The sequence below is a fragment of the Zosterops lateralis genome, assembly GCF_965231275.1.
Source record: "Zosterops lateralis genome assembly, chromosome: 12".
Taxonomy (NCBI): Eukaryota; Metazoa; Chordata; class Aves; order Passeriformes; family Zosteropidae; genus Zosterops; species Zosterops lateralis.
Genome location: NC_139772.1, coordinates 3,618,125 through 3,641,967, shown reverse-complemented (window position 1 = coordinate 3,641,967; position 23,843 = coordinate 3,618,125).

The following is a 23,843-nucleotide window of genomic DNA, read 5'->3' as shown; positions in this document are numbered from 1 at the left end:
TCACCTCTGTGCTCCTGGCTGGAGCCTGCAGCCCGTGAATGAGCTTTGCTGTGCAGCCTCATTGGTTGTCTGGCAACACGGAGCAGAGGCACAGCCTCATTCATAATTATCACCCAGGCTCGGGTTCTGCAAATCCAGCCGGGAACACCCCGGGCTCTTCTCCCGGCAGCTCCGGGCACCGTTATTTCGGTATTTTCCGCTCCTTGTCGCTTCTCTTTCTTATTTCTGTAAACCCACAACCACGAGCTGAGTCAACTAAGCTGCTTAATAGTTACTAGAGATAGAGGGGTCAATTACCTGCCGTGGGCTGGAGGGGAAAGTTGCGAATTGCTTTAACTGGATGCTCAGGCTGAGATCTCTCTGCCTCTCTCTGCGCCCGTTCTGCCTCTCGGGGGGGGAGTGCAAGGATTAGAGAGGTTTAAAAAATGCCTTAAAGTGGAGAAGTTCTGTCTAAATGATGGTTATTCTGAAAATCGCTGAGAAGTTGGAGGGGGAAAACTTTGTTTAGAGGCAGAAAGTGTTTTCTCAGCGACTGAAACACTCCCCTTCCTCCATTCAGGGACAAACCCTGAGTCCCTAGAGATTAAAAATCACTTTTTATTTACCCCAACATTGCAAAGAAAGTTTCCCGAAGTGACTTACCAGCAGAGCGGGGGCAGTGCCGGCTGCCCGGCGGGTGATGCTCATCACATCCCGCACCCGGAGCGGGGACCGGGGGGCACGGACCGGGATTGATTACATGGAAAATCCCTGGAGCACTCTGCAGCTGCCTGCCTTTCCTCTCTTCCTCCTTCTCTCCTTTCCTGGGAGGGGAAAGCAGGCGCGCGTGTTGGTGTAACATATGTTGTGCTGAGGGATGCTCAGTAGTGTCCTGAGGGTTTTCCTGCTGGGAGATGCTGAGGCAGAGCTGGTGGTTCCTGTCCTCTCCCTGGCTCTCCTCTCTTTCCCCCGGGATTGCCGATGTGGTCCTGGAAGAGGAGGGGAGAGGGGAGGGGGAAGGGCTTAGCAATAATCTCTCCAGCATCCATCCCTCCGTGGATCCAGCAGGCAGCAACTGGGGAAGAACATGAAGTACAAGTCCCCGGCTAATGAGGGTTTAATAATCAGTAATTTCTGGCAAATCTACTTAATGAAACAATTTCAGTGTCTATTAACTCCTTCCATCATAGTCGTGCTACAGTGGCTTGGTCTGGAGGAACCACTCAGGTTTCTCAGCAGTGATTTCTGTGACCTGCACCCCTCTTTGCAAAATCCCAGTTTTGCCCTTTAACATCCCCAGATGGAAAGAGGGATTTGTAGGGCCCATGGATGCTCTGCCTCAGCATCTCTTTGGCTATTAGAGAAGTGTTTTCCTTCCATAAAATAAAAGATCTGTGGTTTGTAAAGCACAGGTGCTGAGCACTCTCCTTTCCAGATCTGCAGAGCTTTTCCAACAGCCAAGAACTTCTTCCTTTTCTCTTTGCAGATGATGGGAGATCAAACCTTATAGTTTCCTCTCTTTGCTCATGGATGGCTCTAGGGGGCTGGGCTGGCAGTAAAGCTTTGGGGTTCTGCAATTGGGATGGCACAGACTGCACACAAATTCTGTTTGGGGTCAGAGGCTCCAAGAGACCTGGGGTCAGGTTCTGTGGACAAGTGGCCTCTGTGGGGCTCCCCAAAAAGTGAGAAAAGCCTTGGCTTGTGTCCGCAGCCAGCGTGGCTGGAGGTGAATCCTGTTTCCAGAGACATGTGTGAGCCTGTGAGGTTTCAATGTCCAGCAATACAGGTTGGGGACATGAACTGACTGTAACACAGTGACAGGAATGAGCCACAGGGACAGTGAAATAGCCACAAATGACCCTGGAAAAGATGAACTCAGGCACACACAGGACCTTGAACCCTGTCAGAGGGTCCTGCAGCACAGAAATCTGGGCTAGAACAGCATTTCCAGACCTCCAAGCACTTTAGTTGAGATCAGCACATTTGTTTTTATTACATTTGGATGTTATGGGCCATTTTTCTTGAGCTTGCCATTAGAGTTTAGACAGACACACTGGACAAGGTCAATCCCTGGTCACTGGCGGTGTGAAGGTCACCAGGAGAAGTGAGATGGGGACAAAGTGCAGGTGCTGCTCAGGGCAGTGGCGTGTGAAGCTCTGCTGAAGCCCTGATGAAGCTGCTGCTCCTCAGCTCTTTGCCAGCCCTGGGCAAGGCTGTGGCACAGCCCGGGACAGCAAACCTTTGCTAATTGGACTTTTGGGGCACATCTCTCCGGGCCCACGTGGTGCCCAAAAGATTAATTTCTTATCAGGCTTCACCCCTGGGGTTTTCACTCAAGCCCTAATTATGCCATCCACAGAGAAAGACCAGACAGATGCCTGAAGGCTACGGAGTTCTGGGAGCACAGCTCAGGATCACTTAAATCCTACCACCTTTGTGCAGGACGCAGCTTGCTCTGCCCCTCAGTCTTTCTGATGGATTATTTCTGGGAAGGAAAAGTAAACCTATTCTAATTAACTTCAGATGGATTGCTTCACAAAGGGATAAAACCAATTAGCATTTCCTTCCTACCTTGTGAGGCCCTTGCGTGGTGATGTTAAAGGTTATTTTTTCTGAAAACAACTGAAAAGAAAGTGAATAAATCCAAAGCAGTGAGGAAGTGCTGTGTGCAATGCAGTGATTTAAGTGCTACATTTATTTATCAAGAAATGCATAAATTTCAAGTTTTCTTTTCTAAGGCTGGGTATTGTTCCAATAGTTGTTTTATTGGGACCTGCAGCTGTGTCTGTAGCTAGATCAGGACCTCATTGCTGGTTAGAACCACACAAATATCTGTCAGAGACAGAGGATGGATAGAAACATTTCTATCTGGATTTTATTGATGGGAGATGAATGCACACAAATACCTAGTTTGGTGTCTGAGGAGGCCAAGCCCTGAACCCAGCTCTGAAGGACTTAAACATGTCTCAAAGCTGGGAGAAACCTGGCCAGGCTCTGTTTGTGCCCTCCTGGACCCTTCTGCCACATCTGTGGGAGATCCTCCTCAGCACTGAGATCTCCCCACAGGTGAGAAGGGCAAATTCCTGCCTCAGTTCTAACATCTGCTGAGGTGTTTTTTCACTTTTTAAAAAAAATTTCATCACTGCTGCTGTAGTTTTTCTGTTGAATTCTCTGTGCCCTTTTCAATATGAAGTTCATAATCCTTAATTCCTTCCTCTGTTCCCTGTTTCCCTCACAATTTCTGGAATTGCTCTCTCCTTGCTCTTTAGCCATCTGGTTACATCAACTCCTCACACACCCTTTATGCCTTAAATGCAGTTTCCCATATGCTTCGCTGATTTCTTGGCATGGGTGACATTCCTCTCTTCTCCTTGTCTCCCTCCTTTGGCAGTCCTGCCATTCTCCAGTGATTTGGTTTGGTCCTTCCTCTCTCAACCCTGCTGTCCCACAAGGACAAGGTGCTGCAGCAGGAGGTGTTGCAAACCTCGTGGTTGTGATGGTGCAGCTCAAACCCTGTCCCTGTGAGAACCTGCCAGAGCCATCCTTTGAAGTGAGCAGATTTTTCCCTCCAGATTTCAGCACTGAAAGCCTTCACAGGGCTTTTATTCAGGGATGGATAGGACTTGATGCTGCAGGAGATGGGAAAGCTGGTGGTGTTCAGTCACTCGCCTGTGATTTTGTCTCTCCTGTTTTGTTCTCTGCCAGCATCCTCTATAAAGAGCAGATACATGCAGAAAAAAGAGACAGTTTTCTTTCTTTTTTTTTCCCACAGAGCACACGATAAAGCTGTAGAATTTATGGGCACATGCTGTCACAGTGGCCAAAAGTGTAAAGTATTTAGAAAAGAACTGAGACATTCATGCAGTGAAGGTTCCCCAGGCAGATCCAACGTCTGGCACAGAAAGTCTGCAACCCACCTATTCCTGGGCACCAGGGAGGTGTTTTAGCACAACGTGGATGCTTTTCCTGTTCTTTTTTTCCCCCAGATTATTGATAAATGCTGTACATTGAGGCTGCTGGTGTGACCTTGTGTTTGTGCTGAGACACCTGAGGGCAGCCTGGGCTCTCTCAGGCTGGTGCTGCACCTTTGGGTTGATCATTCAACATTTACCTGACAATATTTCTCTGCCAGGAGAGCCAAAGAGATCTGAATTATCTGGTTATATCCATATGTGCACGTATAGATACTCCAGACTAATGATGTCTGTATATAATGGGGAAGGCTCCGTGCTTCCAGCCTCCCAACCATCCTGCAGGGAGCAGCTTGTAATTTAATAAAAGCCCTGTTGTCAATCCTCCTCCCTCCCCAAACAGGCTTTTTGTGATGCTTAAATATAATACCAAGATAATTGCTTTGCCTGGCATCTCTAACACAAGATGCATTTCAGGCTTTTAAAGTCAGGGGGAAAACAAAAGTGTAAATCACAATAATTATTTAAGGAAATATGAATGCACTGGAAAAGGGGAGGGGAAAAAAAAATAAGGGAAAGAAATTAATTTTCAAGGCCTGCACTGTCCCCATTCATTGGCTGAGAAATCAGCCCAGTGCTGCATCTTCAGTGGGTGCAATTTCATCACAAAATTATTTGATGCTGTTTCTTTTATTGATTGAGTGCACAGCCTGTTGTCTGTGAGCTCTGGTTCTCCTTTAGGCCTCAGACAATGCATAGGCCTGGCCTTTCTAAGGTTCTTTATATTTGTGCCATGTGAATGCTGGTGATAAATAAAGCAATTTTTCAGTTATTTGGGGGAAAAAATTATATGGGATTGAAAAGAACATTTAAACACCCCGAAAATTCATCTAAATGCTTCCATTGTGTTAACTGGTGGTTAGCACTTGTGGAATTAATTGGATTTAGATATCCTTGTTACATGGAAATTCAGCTCTTTTCAAGTCCCTGTGTTATTCACTGGCCATAAAGAATACCTTGGCCTCCTTTTCTCTGTTTAATTATGACATTACACATTGCAAGGTAAACTTTAAGGATTGGTGCCAACATTTTATTCAGCCCAGCAATGTTTGCTTCATGTTCCTTCAGTTTATTCCCCCATAATTTGTCTTTATGAAGCAATAGAAATCCCCTCTCTTGCCAAATGCCTCGTTTGTATGAATAATTAAATTGACAGTAAAGCACTCAATCCACCTCTTCATTATTCAAGTCTTACCAAGTTGCAGCATTATTGATTCCAGTAGAACAATGCTGCAATGGCCCAGGAATATGTGGTAAATCAGGCTGTGGGTACCCAGGATTTGTTAAACATTTTATAAAATATTGCTGGTTCATCCCTGCCCTTAGAAACTCCAGCCATGATCCACGGTCCTGTTGTGCCACAAATTGTCTTGGAAAACCGAGTCACAAATCACTGGTGGTGTTTTATTCCTTATATCCTTCCTTGCTTTTGTAAAAATTTCTTTTTTTTTTTTTTTTTTTCTCTGATGAAAGCTGAAAGGGGTCACATCTGAATTACCACTGAAGCAAATGAAAATTTGGGGCATTTCTTTGCTATGGAAATGTAAAATAATGTCCATGACATGGAACACACACATTTCTGTGTCATTTCACTCCTCTCCATGCACAAAGACTGAACCTGTGCCAACTTTGCTGAAGTTTCCTGAAGTTTCCTGTGCTCTTTCTTCTCTGGGCTAGAAAATATAGAAATATCTAGAAAATTATGCCTGTTAATAAACAGTAGCTGAGGAAAGGAATCCCAAAGGGACAATCATTCCTACATGGACCCCGATGAATTCTGCATAAGGGATGAATCACTTTAAGTTCAAAAGGGTTTAAAGAATTAAAATGTTGTGTGGCATGGGCAGAGGAAAAGCTGGGTGCCCTGGCTTGGGGCTGAGTGCAGTTTCCTCTGCAGGAGATGATCAGGAGGGAATGAATGCCCAGGTGCTGTGGGAGTCAGGATTTACACAGACACACACCCAGGTCTGCAGAACAAACCTCTCCTGATCTCAGGCTCACCCCAAGCACCACACACACACACACACAAATTGAGTGTTTGGGGGAGGTTTTCTGCCCTCTCTGAGCATCAAAGGGCACATCTGTCTGAGCACATCAGGAAACAAATCTGGTCAGCGTTTTTGACCCTGCTGAGAGCTCAGCAACAGAGGGGTTGGAAAGAGAGATCTGGTGATAATCAGCAGGAGGCTGCTGCTGATAAATGAAGTTTTCCCTCCATTTTCTGTCTGACTGCAGGCACATTTGGGCTGTGCATTTTTGATGTTTCTCTCAGAGCTGCAAACATCTCGACAACACAAACTGGAAGATAAAAATCGGGAGCTACAAAACTGCTTTTCTTACCAAACATTTTTTTATTTCATTTCCAGAGCGTTTCTGAATCACAACATTTCCATGACTGATACCAAGGGAATCATTGCAGTGGTGCAGCTCAGGATCATTGAAACACCACAAATATCCAATATAGAGTACAGGATACAGCCACAGAGATAATAACTTCTTCTCTGACCCTCTAAAGCCTGATAATCAACTTCTTCGAGTGCCAAAATTGGGGTTTTTTACCATTTTCTACATTTTTTTACCATTTTCATGCATTTCTACAGCCAGAAACAGCAGACATGATGAAGAGAGGAAAAGGTTTGATTCAAAGAGAAGCTGAAGGGTGTCTGCACAGGGCCAGGTGACAGGGGGATTGTCCCTGTGCCACCCTGAGTCAGAGAAAATGAGTCCCATTTCAAGATTTGAAGAGGCAAATGGATAAAAGAAGGTGTTAATTTTCTAGGAAGAAAATCTGAAGAAGATTTTAACCAGATGTTGCAAAAACTCTGTTATGGATATAGATCTGTCTAAAAGCACTATTAGTTTTTGAGCTCTGCCTGCACACACATACCTGACTCACAGTGCACACTGAAGTCTCTGTCATTGCCTGGTGCAGAATTAAAAGGTAAAAAAGTAATATTGCATCCACAATCCAGTTACCATTGTAAAATTCTCTCTTTGCCATCCCAGCCATGTCACTTAGTATCTCTGTGCCTCGCTTTCCCAGTCATAAATCAAATAAATATAATTACTGTGGTCTTGTAAGAGCTGTGTTTGTAATACTGAAATAGGACAACAGGCTCCCATTCAGGGAGAGGGACAGGAGGTATTAAAAACTTGATCTTCAACTAATTCTGGAGAAGACAGCTTTTAACAGGTGGGTAAGTTACTAGAAAAAAACAATTATTTAAAGTTATGCAGCTCAAGAATAAAACAGAGAAGTGCTTTCAGTTTTCAAACAGAAAGAGAAATAGTGTTAAAATTCCATTAGCTGCTGTGATGAACTGCCAGGTTAAAACATGAATTGCTAAGCAGGTGAGGTGGGTTTGAATACTGAATGCTGTTGATTTTTTTCCCTCACTCCTGTTATAATTTATTTCTCAAATCATTTAAAACTAGTGAAGGAAGGTCTGAGATTTATTTTTTTTTTAGCTTTTACTGGTGAGATTGATTTCTTCCTCTTGTTTTTCTTAATACCTTACTGTTCAAATTACCATACAAATCCACTTCTCCACTTATGATCCATTAAACATTAAAAAAAAAAAAAAAAGAAAATATGAAAAGCCATTCCAATTATGTTTCTTCCCAAGCCTTGAGACCTTGTGCTAAAAGCAATATGCATAAAACTCATTGTTGTGTATTTAGCACCACACAGTTGTTAAAAAGTCCCCTTAAGCTCTTCTTAATAACTTGGCTGGCTCCTCCTTGGGATCTGTATCTGTTTTAATCCATGAAATAATTTAGCCTTGTTGGGGGTAAAATCTATGCAATAAGTTTACATAGATGGAGGTTTGAAACAGAGTTGAATTTTAGATCTTGAAATATTTGGAGCATAGAAATTTTCTGGGCTGCAGAAAATATAGAACAAGCAACTATTGTGTGCTGTAAGATGTAGTGTTTAGTGATTGGCTTAATTGGACATTTGTAAGCCTTTAGCATCAGCCTGTTGGCTAAAAAAACTTTTAAAAGGCCTTGTAACAAAGAGAACTTTGGCTTCTGTTGTTATGGCGTGAGTTTTACCATCTTTTATGTCTCTACCTTCACTGAGACTGATAATGAAATAAAACACTCATGGAATGGTCACCCTGTCCCGTTATTGGTGATGAGATCCAACATCCCCCCAAAGTCCTTCTCTGTTTGTTTGGCAGTTCCCATTCCCCAGCCCAGCGCAGACACAGGGCTGCCAGGCTTCAGCAGCAAAACCCTTCAGCAAAACCCAAAGACTTGCTCGACTTCCTGCCCTGCTGTCAGTAATTCCACTTTTCTCTGATCTCTGGCTGCTTCCTCACCCCTCCATGCCAGAGCTTTTGAAGGCACTCTGGAGCTGTCTTGGCACAAGGATGAGGATGTTTAGGAAGGTCTAAGTGCTCCTTGTGAGCTTCCCTGCCCAAAGCTGGCATCATCTCCTGTAAAGTGATCATCCTTCTCTCTCCATCTGTATTCCCCACCTCCTCTTATCCTACAGAGTCCTGAGGGCTTCTCAGCTGTGACTGCTAAAAGGCCAGAGAGGGAAAATAATCAGCAAATATTTCATTTTATAATCTATAATCTAAAAATTGCCATTGTACTGAGTCAGCAAAGGTGGGGCTGGGCAAAGCATGGATCTATGAGTCGTGTTTATAACCCAGCTTTTGTTGTAAACACTACAAAGATGCAATAATTAACAATAAAATCGAGGGAAATGCCTGGCAGGATAGATAGAGAGACAGAGACAGAGCTGGGGAGATTAGAGAAAATGGAAGGCACTCGTAAACTCGGGCTGAACCTGAGGAAATTACTGTGTGTCCACTGTGGGGGATTAATCTAAAGCAAACCAGGCATAAAGCAGGAAGAGGGATGAATGCAATGAAAAGCAAAGGTCTGGAAAGCAGAAATGCTGGTTGGTTTTATGACATGTTAGGCCAGCACACAGCAAAACATAAAACGACTCCATTTGTTCAGTTTATCCACCAAACTAATCAAAAGATGCTTGTAGAGATTTTTGCAAGGGAGATGTTATGGATCGTGGATTAAATGGGAGTGCTGCTAAAGTCTCACCTCCTGTGGCTTTGGATTTCACTGTTTGAAGGAGATTTGCAGAATTTTAAACCAATGGGGTCGACAAAGTCATTTAAAGACATGAAAGTTTTGTCTTATGAAGAAAAGGCAAAAGATCTCAGAAGACTGTGAGTGACACCATCCATCCACAGCTGGCCAGTGGCTGTTAGCAGGAAGTGAAAGGAAATCCTGCTCTGAATGGTTCAGGGAAGACCCAAAATTTCATGCTGAATGCTTGGACTAGACAACAGAAAATATCTTAAATAAAATGCCACGAAGGCTCCTGAAGAAAAAGGAGTTTTTCCAGTGGAGTTGCTCTTCTCCCCAAAAGTTTTGTCCTCATCCAGTGGTGGTTTGGATGAGTGTGAGCAGGAGAGGATGGGGTTTGAGAGGATGTTTTTTCCCCTTGACTCGAGTGAGGACAAGACAAGCTGCTGCCAACTGTAAAAGCAACACCCCCTACTCTGTGTTAAGCAGCACAAACAGCACTCAGAGCATTTTCACATGCACTTCTCTCATTTGGCCTTTAAAACCTCTTACCTGGAGCTTAAATGACAGATCCTCCTGTTCCTGCAGCGCTTTCTTCCTGGCCCCTTTCAATAATTCATGTTCATCTACACCTCATTCCTGGGCTCCTTTTCATTGCTCCTTTGATGAACAACAAGACATGAAAGGAACAGGAGATGCTGAGATATGACCGTGGCTCTGAACACTCCTGACGTGGGAGGGAAATAACTTCATTACCACTCGGTCTCTTATTGCTTGCCTGGGAAATATCCAAGGCAGTGCCTGACACAGAAATGTGTGGCAGCAAGAGAGGGGGGAAAAGGGATCCTTGTGCCTGCAGTATTTCTTCATGCATTCAAGAGGTATTCATGTATTTCTTCAATTATTTCTCTGTGCATTCAAGCCAGAATTTTCACACTTCATTTTAACCATTTTGCATGAAAAAAACCGCAATAAATGTGTCCAAGAACCCCTTTTATTGAAGCACACAGAAATTATCATGCTATTTGTTTTTACCTTCAGTAATGTTGAGGCAGGGGCTGCAGAAACTCCAGGTCCCTGGGAATTTTACATTAGTGCATACATTCTGTTCACAGCTTGTGCCCAGAACAAATTCTGTCTCCAAGATGTCACTGCTTAGAACTTTCCTTTTTAGCAGTGATGGGGAAGGACTTCAGTAAATGGCAGCACTTGGCACAGCTCCATCTCGCTGAACAGAGACTAATTTGAATTTTATTCATTGCAGACTATTTATTTCGATAGCAGAGCAAAAGAAACTACTTAGAGGGTGATAGGGATCTCTCCTGTTGCTTGTCCTTCCCTTCTGGGTATTTAACTGGCCAAAAGGGGCCTGTCTTTCAACCCTGATGACCTCCAACAAATAACTGCACTCAATGGCCCAGCCCAGGCTTTGTGTGTGGGTGTCGATTTTTCTTCTAGTAATATTTAATCGGCTGAAGGGATTAGAAATAGGAAAAGATTTTGATTAGAATGAAGTCACCCCAAATTGCCCTGAGCTCCTGAAGTGATGCAAGCAGCAGAAGCAGCAGTGAGCTTTCCCTGCTGCCACTCTTGGTGGAGTCCTTCAAGACAACCCTGGCTCCTGATCATGCCCTGGATGGGTCTCCACAACCCTCCACACTCTGGTTGCTGCTGGGGTTTGTTGGAATAATTTTTGCGCTATTTCTGCAGCAATTGTCCTTTTCAGAGGAACTTTTTTCCCCCCTGGGAGTCCTCTCAGTGTATTGGAGCATGCTGATGGAACCAAGCAATGAAGTGCATCTGTTTTCTTTGTTAGGTGACAGCACAAGGTGGTAGTGTTTGTACTCTCCTCTTTTACTGCAAAACCTGCTAAAATCAGTGCAGGTGCCTCCTTCTCTCACCTGGAAATGCCTCAGCAGGTGAAAATAGGGAGAGTGCTTGAGGTGATGTGATCTACACACACAGCAGAGGGTGTCACTTGGGCCCTCAGCCCACCCTGAGCTATGACTAAGGAAAATGCACTTTGCTGCTTCACTCAGCAACCCCCTGCTGAACTCCTGCTGATCCTGAGGCTGCTGCTCTCTTCCAGCTTTAGGGAAGAAGAAAAAGCAGCTAAATCATCTATTTCTGCCTTGTTAACAGAATTGATCAAAAAGTTCAGGCAGAGTTCAGTGACGAGCCAGATCTGAGGGACCCAAGGGCAAGGAGGGCGTAGCTGGGACTGTAAGTTCTTCATTACTGGTGGCAGAAGAAGGAAAGAACTAAAGCTGATTAGAAAAATAAGAAGTGCTATAATGTTTTCCTGAGTTTGGGATGAGATCTAAATTTTAAGAAAAGGCTTTGTGAAGCTTCGGATCCCAATACATTTTTTTCTGGCTGCAGGGCTTTGGAAGGACTGGTGCAGATTCACATTCTGGTAGTGTGATAATAATATCCCTAATTATTATCCTGTTACAGAAGTGTTGTTGTTTTCGTGTGAGGTGATATCAGCCCATAACTTGTATCACAGCTCAGAGGAAAAAGTGTTTGAGGACATTGGGATACAACCACCTCTGTAGCACATCTCCCTTGCTGGGGACTTTCTGAGAAGGTTTTGATTATCATTTCCAGCAAAAAACAGCGTTTTCTCACTTTGATATTTCCCAGAGATCAGTGCTGGCTCTCTGAGGTCTGAGACAGGATTGTTTTCCCTTCAACTGGCCATTAGTGGTGTTGGAGCAGAGCTTAAGAGCCCAAGGAATAAAACTGGAACAATAATAAAACTCCTCTTGTTTGGAGCACACACAGGACAGACAGATGGTTGTCGTTTTGGTAAGTTCACCCTGGAAATAGATGCAGCAAACTAAGACAGGCTCTGACTGATTTCCCATTTTCAAGGCAAAATTTGGTCTCTGGTCTCTGAGAAGCTCTGGAGTGAATCCTCATTATTATCATTAATTAGCCATTTACCTGATACACACAATGGAAGGGCCAAATCCTGTTTTCCTCCATCCCAGGGTGAGTCTGTCCTTTCCAGTCCCCTGGATGGAGTCCTGTGAGTGTGAACAGAAAATGTTGATGTGAACAAGGCAAGCAGGACCTGCTGGAAGAAAGGAACCCCCTGTGTTTTCAGGGCACCAAGGAGGGATGCTCCAGGCTCCATGGAAGCAGAGCTGAGCTGCAGATCAATTGCAGAAAAGTCTGCAAGAGGAAGAGTCAGCATCAGTGACACCTTCAACTCTGAATTCACTGCAGGCACTAAAACTCTTTGGCTCATATTAACACATCTTAAGCTAATGAGTCCTTGGAATTGTAATTCCTTCCAGAAGCTATTTGCAATGGACTTAGCTGGCTAATGGCTATAAGTTTGAACTTCATCCTTTCATAATAAATTCCACTGCTGGTTCCTCGCTTACCTGAAGCTTTGTTCTGCTGGATTCACCCCGTGTGCCTCTCCTGGGATGCCTCCAGAGCAAGAGCAGGCTGCTGATTTGTAGTCAGAAGCCACACACCTTTATGAAAGATTCAAAACACCTTGTTTTAGAAAGATTTTAATTTCATTACATTTACAGCTCTAATAAAGAAAGCTGGGTGCAACACTTACTGTTTGTTCAATAAGTGCTCTGATTTTCTGTGCCAGTCGATAGAGCCTGGAGTGAATTTGTTATGAGGGGAGAGCTCTTCTAGTTAGAGATGCAATCTGGAAATACAAGCACTCCCATATCCCTTTATTTCCATTAAATTCGAGTTCATTTAATAGCAATTTTTCACAGCTGATCCCAGGCGTGCAGAACGATGATTTCCTACTGGCCCTTTTGTGATGTTGGCGCAGCAAAGTGTTTGTGTCCTTTGTCACCCCCTGCTTAGGATGTGACAAACCAATATCAGCAATATCAATATCAGCAAATATTCTTTTCTCTGGATTTGTCTATGGTTTACTTTGTTTAGGCTGATTTAAAGACAAAATTACATCTTGTCCACCTCTTTGATTTTACTGAGGATTATCTTTTAGTATCAGTGTGGATTCTTCAAAAACACAGTCTCATGACTGACCCACTAAAGATGCCGAAATCATAAGAAAGCCCTACAAAGTTCCAGTTGGTTTATGATTAGCATTTTTTAATCATTGTTTGATGGTTTTTATGCAGAAGCCATAGCCACCTCCATTATCTGCCTCACAGTTCAATGCATAATTGACAGCAAAGTGATTTTATCAGTATTCCCTGTAACATCTGCTTCAGATAAAGACAAGAGAAAAAAATTCCAAATTAAATCTTTTGATAGATTTGCTTTGAAAATATATGAGACTGTTCCCATAGTTCAGTTTTCTTAAAGCAGTTCCATGCTGTGCTGTTTATTTTTCCTGTATTTCTGATATCCTGGCATTCAGAGTTTAGTTTTTTAAGGGACAGAAGTGCTTTAGGGCCTGTATCAGTAAGGAATAAATCCAGTTGTGTGTTTGAAGTTGCAGAGTTTGGAATGTCTGGTCCATGCTGGAGATAAAATGAAGACACATATTAAAGGATACTCAGTTATTGTTTGGGTATTTCTGTTTTTTTATCTGTTCATTTCTTGGTCATATTTATCTGGGACTATTTCAAGTTGTGTTGTTTAATACTGATTAACAATTGATCTTTTATTTTTGCCTATTCATTTGTCTTTTTACCTGGACAAAAATATGATTTCTGGCAGTTTCCAACTCTGACACACTGCACAGGAGAGGAAGCTGTGACTTTTTGGAATCATTTCCATCTGCAACTTCATTTCTGCATCTGATTTTATCCCCTGAAAAACAAAGCTGTTATCTTCCATGGAACTACACCAGCAAAAAGAGATTGAAGTGAGTAGAGAATCAGGCCAGGGATTTGTAAAATTTTTTAATTGGATTGACACATTTTGATTTAATGTCCTTTTTTTAAACTGTTCACTCATGGAAAACATCATTATTGTAAAACAAATGGAATCATCACATTCATGAATGGGAGAGGACACTGCTGTCAATCTTAATATTCTTCATCGCTTCATCCTTTTTCACTCTCATCCCACTCCTGCTAATTTTGTTCTTTTTAAGGAAAAGCTGTTTTTATTCATCTGTTATTAAAGTTGATTCTGGGCAATTTTAACCCATGACAGATACCCCACTCTTTCAGAGGAGGAAAGTTGGGCTCCTAAAATGACCAGATCCACTGAGTTATCCCACGGGAACCAAGTGGGAATGTTTCCACAGGGACAGGGGAGCAATCAGCACTGAGCCACAGCAGTTCTCCCACTTGGGTCACCTGTGGCTGGCACCTCCTCTGGCAGGAGAGACCCCTCCTCTCTTTGGAAAACAAAAAAATAAAAGAGGTTAGAAATATGAGGTTGTCGTGGTTTGAAAGCAAAATGAGTGAGAGGCTCCAAGTTAGAAATACAATTTAATAACAAGAAAGGTAAAAAGGTAAAATAGAATAAAATAAATGCAATAACACAAAGGAGCACTGACAGAGTCAGAACACACCCTGAGCAGGGTGGTGGGAGCAGTCCAGGTGAGAGGCTCTTCCTGAAGCAGTGATCCCACAGAAAGGTCTGGGAGCTCTGCTCCTCTGGGAATCCAGTGGCTCAGGGCTGCTTGTCCTGTCCCAAATCCCAGATTCTCTCCAGGTGGGAATGCTTGGCTCCTCCCCCTGGGCATTGGGAGCATCTCCCAATGGGATGAGGAGTCGTGCAGTGGCTCCTTGATGGCCCATTAAACAGAGAGAGCTCCTGGAGGGAGTTCCCTGTGAGTCCTGGGCAAGGCATTGATGGGCCATGAGCAGAAGAGCCCAAAGGAGGGGCCTGGGAAAACACTGCCCCACCTGGTTCCAACAGCTCCTGAGGATGGTGAGAGAATAAATACTTTGTGCATATCCTACACCACAACCCAGGAAAAAGGTCATATCACAAGAGGACATGATAAGAGTTACACTCACCTGTCAGGATGTGAGATGAGAAAGAAGGGAAGTTTATTTGGGGATCTTGACTTATATAGTCTTTGGGATTTGATCAAGGATGGGAGGACAAGAGTAACACCTCTCTGAGCCCAGTGGTCAACTCAGAGGTCCATCAATTTTTCCTTCCCCCAGAAAGGAATGCATGTTTACAAAATAGCAGTCTTTCCTTGTGAGAACTCTCCAGTCCAAGAATGAAAACATCAAAAACCTGAAAAATCAGAGCAAGAAGGTCACTTCAAATCCATGTTAAAATTTAGTGCAAATCCCCTCCCATTTCGTGCATTTCCCAGTTTTCTTTGGAGCCAGCAGAATTATGGTGACAAGAATAGTTTTACTCATTGGCAAACCTTGGTTTTGATCAGTTTTTAGAACTTTTCTCCTCTGACATTTAACGAAGAAAAACATCTCTCTTCCCAAAGACGGTTTAGCCTCTTTCTACCAGCCCTGCTGCTGCAAAAATATATTATTAATGCTTTAATCAAGCAGCAGCACTTTGATTAATGTCCTATCCTGGGTCACGAGCAGCGAGAGCATCATTAAAACCAGAGGCTGGAAAGAACCGTGGCAGGAGAGGAGCTCCGGGGTCTGTCATCAAGGTGCTCATCTCCTCTGTGGTGTCATGTTTGGAGTCACCTGGCTGGTGTTTGATGATCCTGCCTCCCCCTCGGATCCATCCCACCTTTGTGTCCCTGGTAAAGGTGAAACGTGAGCCCAGCCCAGGGCTCCCTTCCCGCAGGTGTCGGATCAGATCGCGGCCCCTCCGCCTGCAGGAGAGCAGAGATGGGGATTTGGCTCCAAAAAACAGAGCCCGAGAAAACACTCAGAGAGTCATCCTGTTAGAGATTGAAGTGTCACCCTAATCCTCAGCCTTCTGATGGTTGTTTACATATTTTCCTTTGGAGTCTCTCAAAACAATGTATATTGTTTTCATTCCTCTTGGCGATGGACTTTTGGATTGACCACTGGGGTCAGAGAGGTGTTCCTCTCATTGACCAATCCTTGACCAAATCTCAGATACTATATAAACCCTAAATCATAATAAACTGCTTTCTTTTCCCTGCTTCTACCTGACAGCTGAGTGTGGTTCTTTTCATGTCTCTAACTGGGACAATTGAAGTGTTTTTCCTGCACTGGCAAAGATCATTTTTATACTGAGCGAGGAATTTGACGAATACTCGTGTTTATGTCGTTTGGAAAACATTTCATTTTCATGCAGTCTGTATGCAGAGGGTGATATATAAAGAACATTTCCTGGTTGCCGTTTATGCATGGATCACTTTCATGCATCTTTGATAAGAAGTTTTCTTTGCCTCTACCGTTGAACACCACATAACTTTGTTTTCTTAATTCTCATTGCTTTGTATTGGAGATCTTTGTGTGTGTGGAAATAAATACACCTGTGCATACCTGCTCTGGGATATAGATGTGTCACAAATGGTGAATGAGGAATGATTTTGAGAAATATGAGAGGGGGAAAAAAAATCACTGTTCTAGTTCCTTTAAGAAATGTTTGGGCTCTCACTAGGCAGGAACGGGGAGTTTTCCCTTTAACACTGATTTGCAAACTGCAGGAATAATTTTCTGCATCACATTTCAGTGTCAGAATTTCCTTTAAAGGGATGTCGCGTGCTCCACGTTATTTTCCATTTCAATACAGAAAATATTACAGAAAATACAGTTATTTTGAGAGAATCCATGCTCTTTTTATTAGCGTGACAAATCAAGGAGCAGCAGTTTCACTGATGGATCATTCCCAGCCTGTCTGATGCAGAGACCCCAGAGGGTTATTCTGGATGTGGGCTCACAGCAAATCTCAGGCTCAGTCCTAATTTTTGTCCTTTCTTCAGTGCACAGCTCCGAGTTTCGTGCAGACCGATGTGTGAGCTGGACTGTTTTCAAGGTGTTTAGTGATTATGGCCAGTATCAGTGACTCCTGCGGTAATTATCTTATGAAACAGGCAGATTAAGCTCTAGTGTGGGCAGGCAGATGCAAAGCTCTGCCGTGTGGGTGACACTGGCAGATTGGGCTCACATGGAGCGTTTTCCCCAAGGAAATGTGAGCAAGGAGAGTTGTGTAACAAAGCTTCTCACCCCTTTGGCTTTCCACAGATCACGTCCCTGTAAAATCCTTTAAAAAAAAAAAAAAAAAGAAATTATTTCAGGAATTTCACAACTTGAGGTAACTTGCTCCTGGTGAGTTCAGATTCCAAGAACTGGATTTTTCAGCCATTCTGGAGAATAATTTACTCTTTATTGATTAATTCTTCCCTCTGAGCTCTGCCTTCCTTTTGCTGATCACAGCACAACGAGTAACCACCCAAATTTTGGGGATTGCAGAAAAAAGTGACCTGGTGCTGTGGTTGCAGCTCCATCAAAAGGAATTAAACCTTGAAGAGCTAAAGGGTTAAAGTCCATCCCCAGGATTGTGGAAAAGAGAATGGCAGAAAGAAATAAAGAACAAAACCTTGTATTTAAAGGCCATAATAATACTGGAGTATTATGTCCCTCAAAAGTGCCCCATATATTAATTCAGAATCACTCATGTGGCTGGAAATGAAAGAACTGCTCCATTTGTTCTGAATGCTTCGAGTTTGCATTTAAAAGTAAAATTGCCAAGGCTCTACACGCTTGTTATTTGTTGGGTTTTTTCCTGCCTTTGTGTTGGCAGAGTTGGATAAACTTTATCACTTTAGTTGAACGGGATATCTGGAAGATGTTTGCTCATGTGTTTTCTATATTCAGTATATTGACATCAACGTTTTTTCCATGGATTTTTCATGGATTTGTGAATAATTCTGGCTCTGTCTGGAAAACATAAATACCAACTGGTAAAAATCAAATCTGAGAGGAGATCTGGATGTCTCAGTAAATAAATGTCTATAGAGAGGAGGTGATTTTCAATTTGATCTAGTGGTTCTTAAAACACATTTCATCAAGTGTTTCCTGTTAAAAGGCCAGCCCAGAAAGATTTGAGAACTTTTCTTTTTTTTTTTTTTTTTTTTTTGAGAGAGGTGCAGTTCCCTTCTTAAGCAAATGCTCCCTCACCTGAGACCCCGTGAGTTACTTGTGATTTCTTCCTGTCATTCCTTTGCAATAAATTCATCACTGTTTCACTGGTAATGCTTTGACCAAAGCTGTGATTTCCTAAACTCACCTGTGTTTGCTGAACACACATTTTATTTTTTCTTTCTGTTTTGCTCTATTTCTATTTTCAGTTTGTTAAAACACCTTTTTTGGTGTGAAAGTAGAAGTAACCAGGCCAGGAAGGTGGAAGAATTTAAATATTTAGTACCATGAATGTTTTATTCTCTTCAAGATTATATTTGTGCCTGAAAAGAGAGAAAAAGAACATGTACTTCTGCCCATCTCTCACAGCCACAGACATGCTGAGCTAAACAGTCACATCTTTGAGATGACACTGTTGGGTGGTGTTTTTTTAAGTGGCAGGAGTTTTTAAGATAATGTGACAAAGTTTGTGCCACATTTGTGAAGGTATGTCTGTGTTTTTTAAAGTGTACACCCAGTAAAACTAACAGGAATTTTTTACTGATTTCAAGCCCACTGAGAAGCAGGAGGTGAGTTTGTGGTGCTGCTTGGATGGATTCTCTTGGCCAGGGCTCAGCCTCACTTTTCACTTGTGTTTTTTGATGCAAATATTTGGAAAACCATCCACTTCCAGCAGCCACTTCCAGCAGGTTGAATAAAGGTTTTGGGTGTGCTCCTCCTGCTCCATCCTTGTCAGAGACTCCTGTGAGAGCTCTGAGCTCGCTGTGGTCACCGGAAGTGTGACCCTGCATGATCCAGCACAGAATAAAACATCTTTTTGAGGACTTTTAAAACATTCTCTGTGCTTTTTTTATTATGTAGCTTTTGTAGCTGTCTCTCTTTAAGACTCATGGAAAAAAAAAAATCACAGGTTTTAAATTTATAACAAATCCAGCAACTCCTTTATTTAATAATAACATTTTTTAAAGGTCACCTGTATTTTATCATTGAAAAGCAAGAATAAAGTTAATTGCTGTGTGAAAAAAAAACCCCCTCTGTTCATCTGAAGATTTTGCCCAACCCAAGCAGGACTGCAATAAATGAGACACTGCAGGGACAGGTTGTTACTCCAAGCACAAACATCAGTCAAGCCTCCACCCTCTGAACTGGGGCTTTTTCCAAGGCTCCAGGGAAGAAGAAAACTTTCCTGGTGCACTTTTCCTGATTTATAGAATAAATCCTTATAGAAACCAGAGATTTCTAATGCTGCTGGCAGTGTCAGGAGCAGCAGAATTGGAGAATCATAGGATTGGTCAGGGTGGGAATGACCTCCAAGTTCATCAAGTCCAGCTGTCAACCCCATCAGCCCCATGTTCACCACTGAACCCTGTGTTTTTCCAAATGTTTTTTGACCATTTTAAGGAATGGTGACTCCACCACTGCCCTGAGCAACCTGTTCCAATGCTTGATAACCCTTTCTAGGAAGAAATTTTTTTTTCAAATATTTTCAAATCTAAACCTCCTCTGGCTCAACCTGAGGCCATTTCCTCCAGCCCTTGGGAGAACAGAGAGCAAGGCAGAAGTAAATGAATCAAAATTATCTCTTTGACAACTTCAGCAAACTGTCACCTCCCTTTTACAGAAAGTGGCATAATGAAACCCAGTTTCTGCTCTGAATTGAGAGCTGTAAGCAGTTACTGCAATACATTTGTATGGTAGCTATTACCCAGCCTCTGCAATACCTTTAAAATATATTTTATTTTTTAGTGCTAGCTTTTGTTTGAAACCAGTGGAAGGGCTGATATTTGAAACCATTATTGTGCACTTGTAAAACATCTGTAAAGGCAAAGGGAAAAGCAGATTACTCCAGCAATGGAGGCAGGGAACAAGAAATGCTCTGTTAAACGTGCCCATTTCCAGGTGTTTGCAGAGTCTCAGGTTCCCTCTGACTCCTGCCCTGAGTTGTGTGTGGGGCTGATCTCCAGCTGGGCTTCCTGCACACCTGACACTGGACTCAGTGCTCATTAACCAAAAGGAAACTGATCCTGGCCTTTCCCTTGTCTGACAGCTCCACTGACAGTTCCCTGCCATAATTAAATGGCAGAGCATTTGTTCCTGTGCCAGGGGATGATAAATGTGCCCGGGCACCCTTTGCAGCTCAGTTTATCCTCAGGCAAGGCTTGCTGTGGGTTTTGAATGGAGCTGTGTGACTCCAGCTACTCTAAGAAATATAATTACATCTGATACCTGGTTATGCCACTCTCTTGCCTCTCAACAGGCTCCTCAGAGAGCCCTGAGCAACAATTTCCCTCAAACACATGGTGTTTTTACAGAAAACTGGAGTTTAGGCACTGAAAATACAGGTTAGGGGGTGTGTCTCAGGTTTAGGGTTATTTTATCCATCCATGCTGCTCCTGCCTTAAAAACTCTCAGTTCTGAAAGACCAGGTGAGAAACTTCAGCTTGTTCTATTCACTTCTTTAGTCCTCAATGTGTATATAAATATAAATATTATAATTATATAATATATATTATATATAATTATATTATATATAATTATAATTACGTTATATATATAATCAATATAAAGATTATATTAGATATATATATATATATATACACCGACATCTTTTATAAGCCAAGGGATCTATTGTGATCTATGTAAAGGAGTTACAAACCTGATTTCAGCAGCCTTGTGGCCACCAAAAACATTCACCCCTCTCACTGTGAGTTTGCTCAGTGATGAATTTTCTCACTGTTCTAAATCTCCCTGCTGGATTTTGTTGTGTCTGTTCATATATTGTATCCATATTAAGTAATGAAATTGTAAAATAGAAAAAAAAAAAGGAAAAAAAGTAAAAAAAAAAAAAAAAGTAAAAAAAAAAAAAAAAATTAAAAAAAATAATAAAAATAAAAGTAAAAATAAAAACAAACTGGTAGATCAGGAGTACATTGCTCCAGTGATGTGCTCCAAATTAAAAAAAAAAAAAAAAATCTTTTTTCCCCCTCCTTCTTTAGATGTCCTTCCAAAACAAATGACATAATGAAGCAAAATGAAAACACCTAGAGTTTAATTTCAGCCTGATGTGAGCACCTGAGAGGGACAGAACAAGAGGAATGGGATGAAATTTGAAATGCCAGCAGCCTGGCAAGCAGCCTCATCACAAGCCATCCACTGGCAAATAGATGCATGTGCTGGGAAACCTGTGCATGTGTTGTGCTTGTTTTGATGAGGAGGGAGCACAGCGTGACTGTGGGAGTTTATAAACAGCTCTGGGACTGAAAATTGTTTGTGGGTTGGAGTAAGTAGGAGAAAAAGTCTAATTGTAAAGTGGTTTGGGTTTAGGCTGTCCCACAGACCTCTGGGTTCCTGACAGTTTGTCACCAATATTTTTATGGAACTGAGGGAGGAGGCACTTAAAGCTTGACTTTACATTAATGAGTTGCTGGAGGAACATGGGGACAGCTGACACAAGGCATCCATCCCTGTGGCTGGGAGAGGGACATGAGACATCCATCCCTGTGGCTGGGAGAGGGACACGGGCCATCCATCCCTGTGGCTGGGAGAGGGACACGAGACATCCATCCCTGTGGCTGGGAGAGGGTCACGAGCCATCCATCCCTGTGGCTGAGAGAGGGACATGAGCCATCCATCCCTGTGGCTGGGAGAGGGACACGAGCCATCCATCCCTGTGGCTGGGAGAGGGACACGGGCCATCCATCCCTGTGCTGGGAGAGGGACATGAGACATCCGTCCCTGTGCTGGGAGAGGGACACGAGACATCCATCCCTGTGGCTGGGAGAGGGACACGAGCCATCCATCCCTGTGGCTGGGAGAGGGACACGAGCCATCCATCCCTGTGGCTGGGAGAGGCTCTCCTTGGAGAAACTCTGCTGCCTTTGAGCAGCCACAGACCCTTTGTGCCTTGGAGGGGCTGCAGGAATCTTCCAGCTGCATTCCACACAGAGTAGTAAAAAACAGGGATGGGAACAATTTCCAGAGGCTGCACACACCTGTTCCCAAAGCAGGATTAAAGCACTTTTATTTCTAACAGGTATTTGTCTAAGTGACTCCCCTTGCTGTCCATTCCCTCTCTCCTGCCACGAGGGATAACTGAGAATATCCCATGTCCACAAATGGATCCATTCCTGTGCTGGACTCCCTTTAGCAAGAGTAACAAGAAGTTGTCAGGTTTTTTCCAATTTTCCAACTCCCTTTTGCCATTCCCTTGTCCAGTGCCTATGGAGAACTGCAAGGAGCAGATTGGGGAAAATCACTCCATGTAGTTACAGCTTAATAATTGCTTTTAGTGTCTAGAAAGCCTTCTAAGTGATGTTTTCCAGCTCTCCCACCACCTTTATCACTCTCTGCATGTTTCAAGAGACACTTTATAACATTCTTTACACCCTTGGGCTGCAGGTACCAACGTAATTCAGATGGCAAAGATGGGAACCCCTGGGGTTGTGCAGAGCCCTTGCAGATTGGGGCCAAAAAACCAGAGCTTTATCCTGCTCTGTCAGGGCTGATGGAAATGTTGGTGTCAGATGAGGGAATTTTATCTGGGGGGAATCTCTCAGCCCCTCCAGGAATTTGTATCAGTTCAGGCAGCCCAGGATTCTGCTGAGCCTGGAGAGCAGGGGCTGCCCTGGCACAGTGAACTCCCGTGGCTGGCAATGGAGGCAATAATTCCCAAACACAGAATGGCTGGCAGGAAAACGATTGAAAAATGATCTTTATCAAATTAACTGAGAATGTGCATTGTGGCTGTGTCTGGATCACTCTCAGGGGTGCTCTCAGCTCTCACTCTCCCAGCCTCAAAGACTTGGCCCTGCACATTGCTGCCAATATTATGCTTGGGAGACAACATCAAGCAACATTCACTCACTCATTCATTCACCACCTCACTGTGAGCCCTGAAGCAAGATTTAGGGTCCTCCTGGCTGGAATTTCAGCAAAGGAACTTCACTTCTAAAGCTTTTTATTTAAAGGGTCCAATTTTTAGAGTGAATGAGTTAAAAACAGGAGGAGGCTTCAGGAATCAGGACCCAGAGTTGGTGCAAATAACTCGTGTAGAGATCACTCAGCATCAAGGTGAATTAGCATGTTTTAGCTCTAGATTATTAAAGGAAATTGGGCTAACATGCCAGAGAAGAATGTTTAGAATATGTAAATTATCCAAATGTGTGTGCTTCGAGTAATATATCAGAGAATGGAGAACTCTGCTGGAAACAGAGACATTTTTACTTAATCATGGAATAAACCAGTGCAGCCACGATTTCAAGTTTTCTTTCTGCAGAGATATTGAAAGGTTTTGTGAAAAACATGCTATGGGTCAAAGGTGCTAAACCACAAAGCTAAGGCAGGGCTGGATTTATTTTCCTGTTATTTTTACTTCAATGAAATAATGATTAATTTCAATAGGAAAATTAGGAGAAAATGTGGCTGTATTTAATGAGAGGTACCAAGGCACTAAAACCTTGACAACTGATTGCCTATCTAGATATTTTTTTCTTTATATCTAAATCTATCTGCAACTTTTCATCAACACATTTAGATGCAAGAAGCCCATAATATCTCTTTAGATATTTAGTATCATCCATTTCTACTTGTACAAACCCACTTCTCTGTGTAGAATCTCTGTAATAATTGGTTGTTTTGTCAGGGAGCAGAATGTGCCCACTGATATCTGGTGCTGATGGAAGTGTCCTTCAATACTAAATTAAAAATATGTGATTCTATCATCATCTGTCTAGACCAGAGACTTTCATCCTCCTGCTGTCTGCTGCATCATGACAGTTTCCACGTCCTTCCACTACTTCATCTCCAATTTAGGTACAAGCAGCAGCACACGTGGCCAGCAGAAATAGCCTGGCTTCCAGCAAAATGTCACTCACCCCAT